Source organism: Magnolia sinica, chromosome 14 (assembly GCF_029962835.1).
Source record: "Magnolia sinica isolate HGM2019 chromosome 14, MsV1, whole genome shotgun sequence".
In the NCBI taxonomy this organism is placed as follows: Eukaryota; Viridiplantae; Streptophyta; class Magnoliopsida; order Magnoliales; family Magnoliaceae; genus Magnolia; species Magnolia sinica.
In genome coordinates, this window is record NC_080586.1 from 50048962 (window position 1) to 50058088 (window position 9127).

At 40.8% G+C, this 9127-nt stretch overlaps 1 non-coding gene across 1 annotated transcript; it reads right to left on the reverse strand.

Annotated features, from left to right (window-relative positions):
- Positions 1 to 8674: 8674 nt before the first annotated feature.
- Positions 8675 to 8781, reverse strand: LOC131226436 (small nucleolar RNA R71). Its single transcript, XR_009161821.1, has one exon. It is a non-coding gene; the product is annotated as a small nucleolar RNA R71 (small nucleolar RNA).
- Between the last annotated feature and the right edge of the window lie 346 nt (positions 8782 to 9127).

The following is a 9127-nucleotide window of genomic DNA, read 5'->3' on the forward strand; positions in this document are numbered from 1 at the left end:
TACATTTCAGCATTATATTTTTACTATCTCTTTATTACGTTGAGCTTCAGTTTCTCTATTTGTTCTAGAAATAAGGTTGTCCTACCATAAACTTTGATTTTTGGTGTAAGGTTGTCCTTAAAATAATTTTTGTTTCTATTTCTCTATTTTAGGTTGCTTTCTACTCTTATATTGTGATTGGTGTATAGTGCTATCTATTCTTTGTTTCATATTCTGCAGTATTTAAATTTAATTTGGCATAGTCCTATTCACCCCCCCTTTAGGACATATAGCTTGGCCATTTCAAGTGTGCATTTCATTTCTCTTATTCTTGTGGTCCTACCGGTCGAATCATGGTGACCTGCGACTCCCGGATAGTGTTTGCGGTCATCCCTAAGTCCTGTCATGTGGACCCGACTCGGATCAACCTGAAACCTATGCCATCTTGTTCGCATCGTCGTTGCGGTTCCGACGCTTTGTCTTGTGCATCCATCCGATGTGAGGATCATAAGTTGTGTACGTTTCATTTCTAGCCTTTGATCTTGATCATGTGGCCCACCTAGTGTGAAGCGCACACTTTTCAAGGTGGCCCACTCCCTCTTGTGCAATTTCTAACACACACTACCCAACACCACCCAAAATTCCATAACCTACACTTCCCACCACCCAAACACCACCCACCCCTACCCTATAGCCACCATTTAGCCCTAGCCATGATGAGATTTCTCCATCCCATACACTCTTTTTCTAGAAAGAAATTATAAAACTTCTCTTTCTAAGCCACCATCTCATATTGAGATTCCTACAACTATCCATCTCTCTCCCTCTCCCTCTCATTTCTCCCTTCCCATTTCTTCTTCCCACTTGAGAGAGAGGTGGGACATCTACACACTCCAACCCCTTCCCTCTCCTCTCTCTCATGATCTATCCATCCAAATTTCATCTCATCCATCTATCTTGGTTCCTTGGAGCATTTGGAGCTTGGTGATCCAAGTTTGGTGAAGATATTTTATGTAGGTGCTCTTCTAATTGACATATTTCTTATTCCATAGTTTAGATCTACTCTCTTCTTCTTTTGGGAAGTGTAGGACCCACCAATCAATGGTGGAGATCCTACACCTTCCCTTGGATATGGCCAAAATGGCCCATCTTATGCATGCATGTCCATGCATGGGGTTTCTCCTTGATGGACCCCATCATGGAGGGTTCTTCTCATTTCATAACATGATGGGTCATCTAGACCCTTGCATCATGGTTGGGATGGCATCCCAGCCATTCATCTTAAATGTAGATCATGCATGATGATGATCTATGGTGTAATATAGATGTAAATGCAATGTATGGGTGTGATTGTGCTGGGGAAGGCTCAATAGTGACAAAGCCTTCTCCTAATAGTCGGAATGTTCTTCCTCCTCTTCTACCTTTCTTATAGTTTGCTGATAATGTGTGTGGTCCACTTGGTGGGCCTGGATAGACCAGAAAAGTCCAGCTAGGGTGGGACGCCCATACCCACCTACATTATGGTTGGGTGTCCCATTTGCTGACCTTTATTGATGCATGCAAGTATGGTAATATTAGGATTTGTTTTGGACATTTGTGGGGCCCACTAGGGTCGGCCATAACACCTAGTTCTTGGAGTATTTCCCTTTTTATTTAACTTATATAATTAATTTATCTAAGTACTTGTTGATGTCTAGAATTTTCTGGACAGTTTTCTGGTTGATTTTGGACCAGATTTTGAAAATGTTTGTACGAATTTTCTTACCCACCAAATATACTTTTCTGAAAGGTGGGGATCCCATCTTGATGTCCCCTAAATTTCAGCCCCATCCGACCTTGATTAAGGTCCCAAAGGTGTGGCCTAAGTGAGGTGGACAGTCTGGATTTTCTGCACTATTTCAACAACATGACAATTTGAAAATCCTTAATTATAAAATAATTTTTGCATTGGTGGGCCACTTGTGTGGACCCCACCCTGTGGTATACATATGAGGGGACATAAAAACTATTTTCCCCAATTTTTGGAGGCCTTTAGTCCACCCCATTGGGAGCTCAGATCAGGGCCAGCCAAAAATCTGCACTAACCAGATTTTTGGGTAGACAATTTTCTTTAATTTTAAATAAATAATTCTCTATTTCAAAAAAAAAATCTGAAACTTTTCCAGGGGGTGTCCCACCCATGATAGGACCTACCTACCAAATTTCGAGGCCAACGGACCCCTGAGAAATTGTCAGTGAGGGCTGGACCGGCCCACCAGGCTGGACGCCCAATGCTGGGACGTCCAACATGGATTGGCTGTCCACCCTCTGTTAGTCCCACCTTGATGTGTTTTGTATCCACGCCGTTCATCCTGATTCTGGTCCACATGGAACGTGGCCCACTTCCCTATGGGATGTCCACATATGGGACCCACCTTTGATGTGTTTTGGGGGTTGCCATCCAGGCCCCCATGACCGTCCACCCAAGGATGCCCAAGCCTATTGGGCTGCTGTTGGACGTCCAGTCCAGCAGCATGGCCCACCTGATATATGTGTTGTATCTACTCCCTTCCTCTGATATATGTGTTGTATCCACTCCCTTCCTCTGGTGGGACCCTTTGTGACATTTGTGGGTCATTAGGGAACAATAATATTATATAAAATAATTATTGCTGGACCCCAGCAGGCCTAGAAAGTGGGTGGGTTGGAATTTTAGCAATAGGCCCAAACTTGCTACCCATAAGTGTTTGTTTTGGGGCAACATGGCCCACCAGATTTGGGGATGTTTGCACACACATCTTGCCCTATTTCCTATCATGCTCCGGGCTTAATTAGTGCACACTTGAGGCCCACCCCAGTTGGGTTTCTATTGGATTAATGTTCATAGTTAATTGTTGAATTTTCTAGGCCCATTTGTCCTGGAACTTTCTAGATAGGCCCCATGACCTTTGGGCCTATATCTTTTCACTTATTGTGATGGGTTTGTGGGCCATAACATGTTAGTAGTTGGGCCCTTATTTGCCCACCAAAAATAAGCTAGTACTTGGGCCAAGTTATAAGGCCCAACTTACTTGGAATAAGTATAAGGATTGCCCTTATGGTTGGATCACCGGGCTGCCCTTTAGGCCCACCACAATATGTAGGTTTATGACCTTTATGGTTGGGCCCAAACCTTGCTTGAGGGCCTACCTTGGGTTTGGTGTATAGCCCACTAGGCCATGGATTGCTTAGGCCTTGGGCCTTATTTCATATTCGAGTAGTGGCGGGCTACCCTTTTAGGATCCAGTTGAGGTTGGATGTCCTCCTTGGTGGACCTAAGGTAGGCCCATGGGTTGATATGGGTGGTTTAAGGCCCACCATATGCCCTCGATAGGATCGCTTATTCCTTTAGGCTTATATATTGCCCTCCTTAGCTTTGTGGGCTACCCCAAAGTAATGGGCCCCCACTAAAGGATTGTTCCTTAGATTAACTGTCTAAGTACCTAGACTTGATTTCCTCCTAGAGAAGGAGGAGTATGTTCCAAGTCATCATTGTCGTATGGTGCACCCTCATGACCCATATGCATCATGGTGTGTTTGGACTTCAATTGTGCGTGGTCATTGGGTTGATATGATAGAGGGATGGAGTTTTCCCCTCTTATGCACATTGAGTGCTTGGAGCTAGTGCATAATTGGTATGCGTGATTCATGCATTCGGCATCACATCTCATGGATATTATTGCCCTTGCCTTGTCAGTGCCTTGCCTCCCCAAGGGGTATTCCTGGATGGCCATATGTGGACATCGAAAATATATTATTTGAGCATTTGGGGTGCATAGGATATCCCTGGGTGAAAGCCCCTAAACCTTCAAGGTACCTAGAGGACACCTCAATGCCATGACCGAGTGAAAATTATGAGCACCCGAGTGCCTTACACCGTTAGGCCGCGTCCCCAATGTCATGAAGTCGGTTAAGATGGGATGTGGCCTTATCCGCCTGAATGAGTGGGCATTACTAGGCTGAGTCTGACTAGCTCGTGAGCGGGTCCGCTACCATTGAGCCTTGCTGGTGATTGGCTGTCCATAGGCAGGTTGTGTGGTCTCTTATGATCGTTTGACTGTGCTGTCTTAAGAGAGGCAGTCATCCTATAGTGCATTAGACCCCGGTGGTATTCCTTATGATGGAACTATATTGGATATGTGGACTAGTTATGAGCATTGACATTACTTCCCATTACATTGGTGTTGGCTACATAAGCCTTATTGCATTGCATAGCCTTGGTATGGCTTCCTGCATTCATGACTCAGCCTTGGTAAGGCTAGGGATATTGGCATTTGTCATGTTTTCCTTTTGCATCCCCTATTATTCTTCTACTCACCATTGTCACACACTCTCACCACCCTCTAAGCTTTCTATAAGCTTATGCACGATTGATGCGTGTAGGAGATCCTAGGTCGGCATCTTAGCAGCGGAGCTTAGATAGGAGTTGAGCCGAGGACCCCAGTATTGCAGATCCTTCCCTCTTTCTTCTATTATCATATGTAGTTCCTTCAGCCATGTATCTAAAGTTCAAATTTATAGTGGATTTTGCTGTGTGTTCCTTTGCTATTTCTGAGATTTACTTGTTGTGATCTTGGGTATGCTCGTATTGGAATGAACATATAATTTGAAAATCCTCCTTGTAGGGTCCCAGGATTAGAACCTGCTTCAAGAACTGAGAATGGGGTACTACGGGGGCTGATGTGACCATAACCGACTATCGGGTTCCTTGTGAGTCCGGTTACCGAGTCTAGGGCGTGACAACATTACTATCACTTTCTAATTTAATTTCTTTATGTTTATGTGAATGCCTATATAATGATTTGAAGACGACTAGTTTCTTACCTTTAGAAGGGGTCTTAAAGTGTAATTCAAATGTTTGTAGGGACCTTATAAGTTCATATACTTTCATCTCATCTATATTTCTATACTCTTCTATTGAGGTTATCTTGGGAGTGAACCTATCCGGCAAGGATCTGTGAATTTTTCTACAAATGTGTCCTATTGGAATCCTTTTTCCTAAACCCTACATGGAATTGCAAATGTCATTCAGTTTAGAATAGAATTCCATGAACGTTTCAGACTCTTCCATCTTAATGTTTTTAAATTACGCGGCTAAGAGCTGAAGCTTTGATCTTTTTACCATGCCAATTCCTTCGTGGGTGATTTCTAATATATCCCATGCATCCTTCCCCGTTGTACAAGTACATATGCATTTAAATTCATTGGGGGAAACTGCACAATAAATAGCATCGAGAGCTTTGGTATTATAGATATACCCAGCTCTCTCAGAGGCACTCCATTTGGATTTAGCTTTGGGAGTGCTCACGGTGCTACCATCAACCACGACCTCTTCCATGGGAATTGTCCATCCTTTGTCCACAATATCTCAAATTGAATGGTATAAGGACATTAGAAATATCCTCATCCTAGCCTTCCAATATGTGTAGTTAGACCCATCAAAGTACGGTGGTTGTGAGATGGCATTACCCTCTTAACTAGTCATCATTCTTAAGCTCCTAGGATCAACTCCAGGCGGTTAAGCCTTTCAAGAGGAACCCGCTCTGATACCAATTGAAATTACATTTATGGAGTAGCAATGCGTCTAAGTGCAGAATGTGGCGAAGCTATAGAATGTAGACTAAGTCCTAGAGCGGGGGTGGTTAGGACCAATTAAAAATTATGGCAATTTAAAAATTTGATTGCCTAACTTAAACTAATTTGTAATTAAACTAAGGCAATATAACTCAAAAGGCTTCCAAGCCAATAGAGGGTCCAATCACATAGGCTACACTAGATATGCAAGTTAAGCAACTAGCATATAGAAGATAGTGTATATGAGTGTGTGGGATGTGATTCCAGTCAATCCTAAACATTCATCTAATCAAGCATCATATTTAAACATCTAAGACACATAAGCATAATTAAATAAATATGCAAATAGCAATCCTAAACACGATCATATATAGTGGTTCGACTACGTGTCTACTCCACTCTCGGCGGACGCACTCAACCTATGAGTGCACCAAATTTCACTATCGGATGTTTCAAATTAGGTTCACCTCAAACCTTTATAGCCCTACACAAGGACTCTACAATTTATGCCCTACACAAGAGCAAAGGTCCTAATCCCGAACCTGACAGTTTAGGCCACATAGGCCAAGGTTCTAATCCCAAACCTAAGATTTATGCTCTTCACAAGAGCAAGGGTCTTACTAGTTGAGGGTCAAATATTGCATATTATCCCCCTTTTATTACTTAGTTTTATGAACATGATAACTCTTATTGTTCTATTTTAATCATGTTTGTGTTGCAAGGTGAATTTAAGAGCTTAGATTAAAAAGGATGCTAAAAATATGGATTTAACGCTCAGGAATCACCAAAACCAAGGATGGATCTTATGAGACCAAGAATGAAGAATTCATATGCCAAAGATCCAAGAAAACCAAGTGAGGAATGAGGAGCATTGAAGACTTGAAAAGAAGAAAAGGAACCCTAAAAATCTGCCTTCTTCGACTAGTCGAAGAATCCTCGACTTGAACTCCAGCAACAAAATTCTCTAATTTTTCATCATCCTCGACCAATCGAAGGAAAGCCTCAACCAGTCAAAGGTGCCCTTGACCAGTCAAAGGATTTCCTTGACTCGTCTAAGGTTACGTAGACAACACACGAACTGCGTAATTTGAGGCGGTTTTTGGATTTTTTCAACTCGGTACGAAAGTTTAAGTTGCAAAACTCTAAATAAGGGTCCCTAGGATGTTCCTAGGCATCTTCTTGGGTTTAAAGAGTGGACCAAAAGCATGAAGAAGTTGTCACCAAGAGTTTTTCTTCCTTTTCCTTAGTTGTTTTTATGCTTTTCTTAAGAGATTTTAGTTCAATCATATCTATATTTAGCTAAACCTCTTGGATAGGGCTAAGAGGTGAAGCTTATAGCGTGATAGGATGTTTTTTATTGCTTTGATTCATGTTTAAGTTGAACTATCTTTGATTCTAGTTTGATATTTAAGAAATACTTTCAGTTGTTAATGGTTTGTTGTGACTCAAATTACAATAGATTTGCGATAGCTTTGAGTATGTTCTTTTCATGTATTGAGATTATGAAATTAGGAAATCTTGTTGTTCACCATCGTCTCATGGGCATGGTTGGGTGATGGAATCATGCCTAATCTTTCCAATTCTCTTATAATTGGATGTGGGATTGGTAAATCCTGTTGTTTGCTTTGTCTCTTGGGCATGGTTTTGTGATGGAATCACTTCCAGTTCTCACACCTCTCATCCATTGAGAATTAGGTCAATGAAAGTTCAGATTTGATTTTACTGAGATATCTTCCAATTGGATAAGATGGGACTTTGATTCCAGTTGTGTCCTTGAATCAAGCATAGATCTCCCTAATCTCTACAAGTGGATCCTTGGAAACCATAGTTACCACCTTTGAATTTGTTAATTTTAATCACTTCAATCACAATTACTCTCTCAATTAATTCAAATTTACATTCACATCTTCTTGTAGTTCTAGTTCTAGTTACTTTCATAATATACACAAGATTAGTCCCTGTGGATTCGACGTCGGTTTCATCGAGATTATTACTACATCGCGACCCTGCACTTGGGGTTGTGAACAAGTTTTTGGCACGTTGCGAGGATTAACGATTGAATTTTTCTGAGATTAACTAGTTTTAGAATTATGTTAAGATTAGGGTTTTTCTTTTTTCTTTTTTAAGGTTAGGTTTTTTCCGAATTATTTTAGAAACTAACTTAGTTTCTTATTTATAGGTTTAGACACTATCCTAATTTGTTTTTAAAAACTAACTTTTTTAGAAACTTTCCTTCTCTGTTTTTCTGAGATCTACTTTCTAATTTTAGTTTAGAAACTTTCTAATTTTAGGATTGCTTTTTTATAAACTAACTCTTCTTTCTATTTATGTTTTAAAAAACTTTCTAATTTTAGAATTTCTGTTATTAGAAACTGATTTCTTTTATTTTGTTTTGCCGGATCTAAAATTAGGAACTTCCAATTTGGTAACTTCTTTCTAATTCTCTTCCTTTCTTTTTTCAGAATTCTTATTCCCTCTTTCCTTTTTTAATTTTAGTTTAAAATATGAAATTGAGGGCTAAGAGTGTTTCATGTCCAAGTGGGTCCGTGACAACACTCGACGTCTTTTGAGTGAAGGAGGATTGGTTGAGGGGTTATCTATCCATCACAGGATTAGACACCACATGAGATCCACAGAGTTAATTGAAGTTATGACTACCAATTAACCGGTCAATCAACCGGGAAGACAACCTCAACCTCAGGTTGAGGAAGTCCAGGATGAGAATGAGGTGCATCAAGCACCACCACCTCATACTTTGTGAGACTATTTACAACCGGCGGGGGTGAGCACACCCTCATGCATGGTTTTTCCAGAAAATATGGGACATATGGATATTAAGTTAGGGGTGTTACAACTCCTTCCAAAATTCCATGGACAAGAATCTGAAAGTCTATATGTGCACTTGAAAGAGTTTGACGAGATTATAGCCACTTTATATTTTCCTAATGTGTTTAAGGACACGGTCAGACTGAAACTCTTTCCCTTTTCTTTGAAAGAGAAAGCTAAGACGTGGTTGCATTCACTACGTCCCCGATCTATTGGCATATGAAATGACATGATAAGGGAGTTCATAAAGAAATTTTTTCCACATCATAAAACAAACACCCTTAGAAAGTCAATCATGAACTTTGCCCAAAAGGAGGATGAAACATTCTTCCAATGTTGAGAGCGGTTCAAGGATCTTGTCAGTTCATGCCCACAACACGGTTTTGAAACGTGACGCATTACACACTTTTTCTATGATGGACTGACATCTTCCATGTGCCAATTGGTTGAGACAATGTGCAATGGAAAATTTATGAATAAAAATGTCGATGATGTGAGGGACTGCTTGGATAGACTTTGCTGAAAATGCACAATCATGGGACACCTCCCCAAAATCAAGCACCACTTCTAGGCCCACTCAATTAAAGGAGGGGCAGATTATACCTTCTGAAAGAGGATGATGATATCAATGCTAAAGTGTCTAATCTCATAAGGAAATTTGAGGCCATGGAACTAAAGAGGGATAAGGCTAAGGAAACTGTTTGCGGTATTTGTGCTTGCAACATTCACA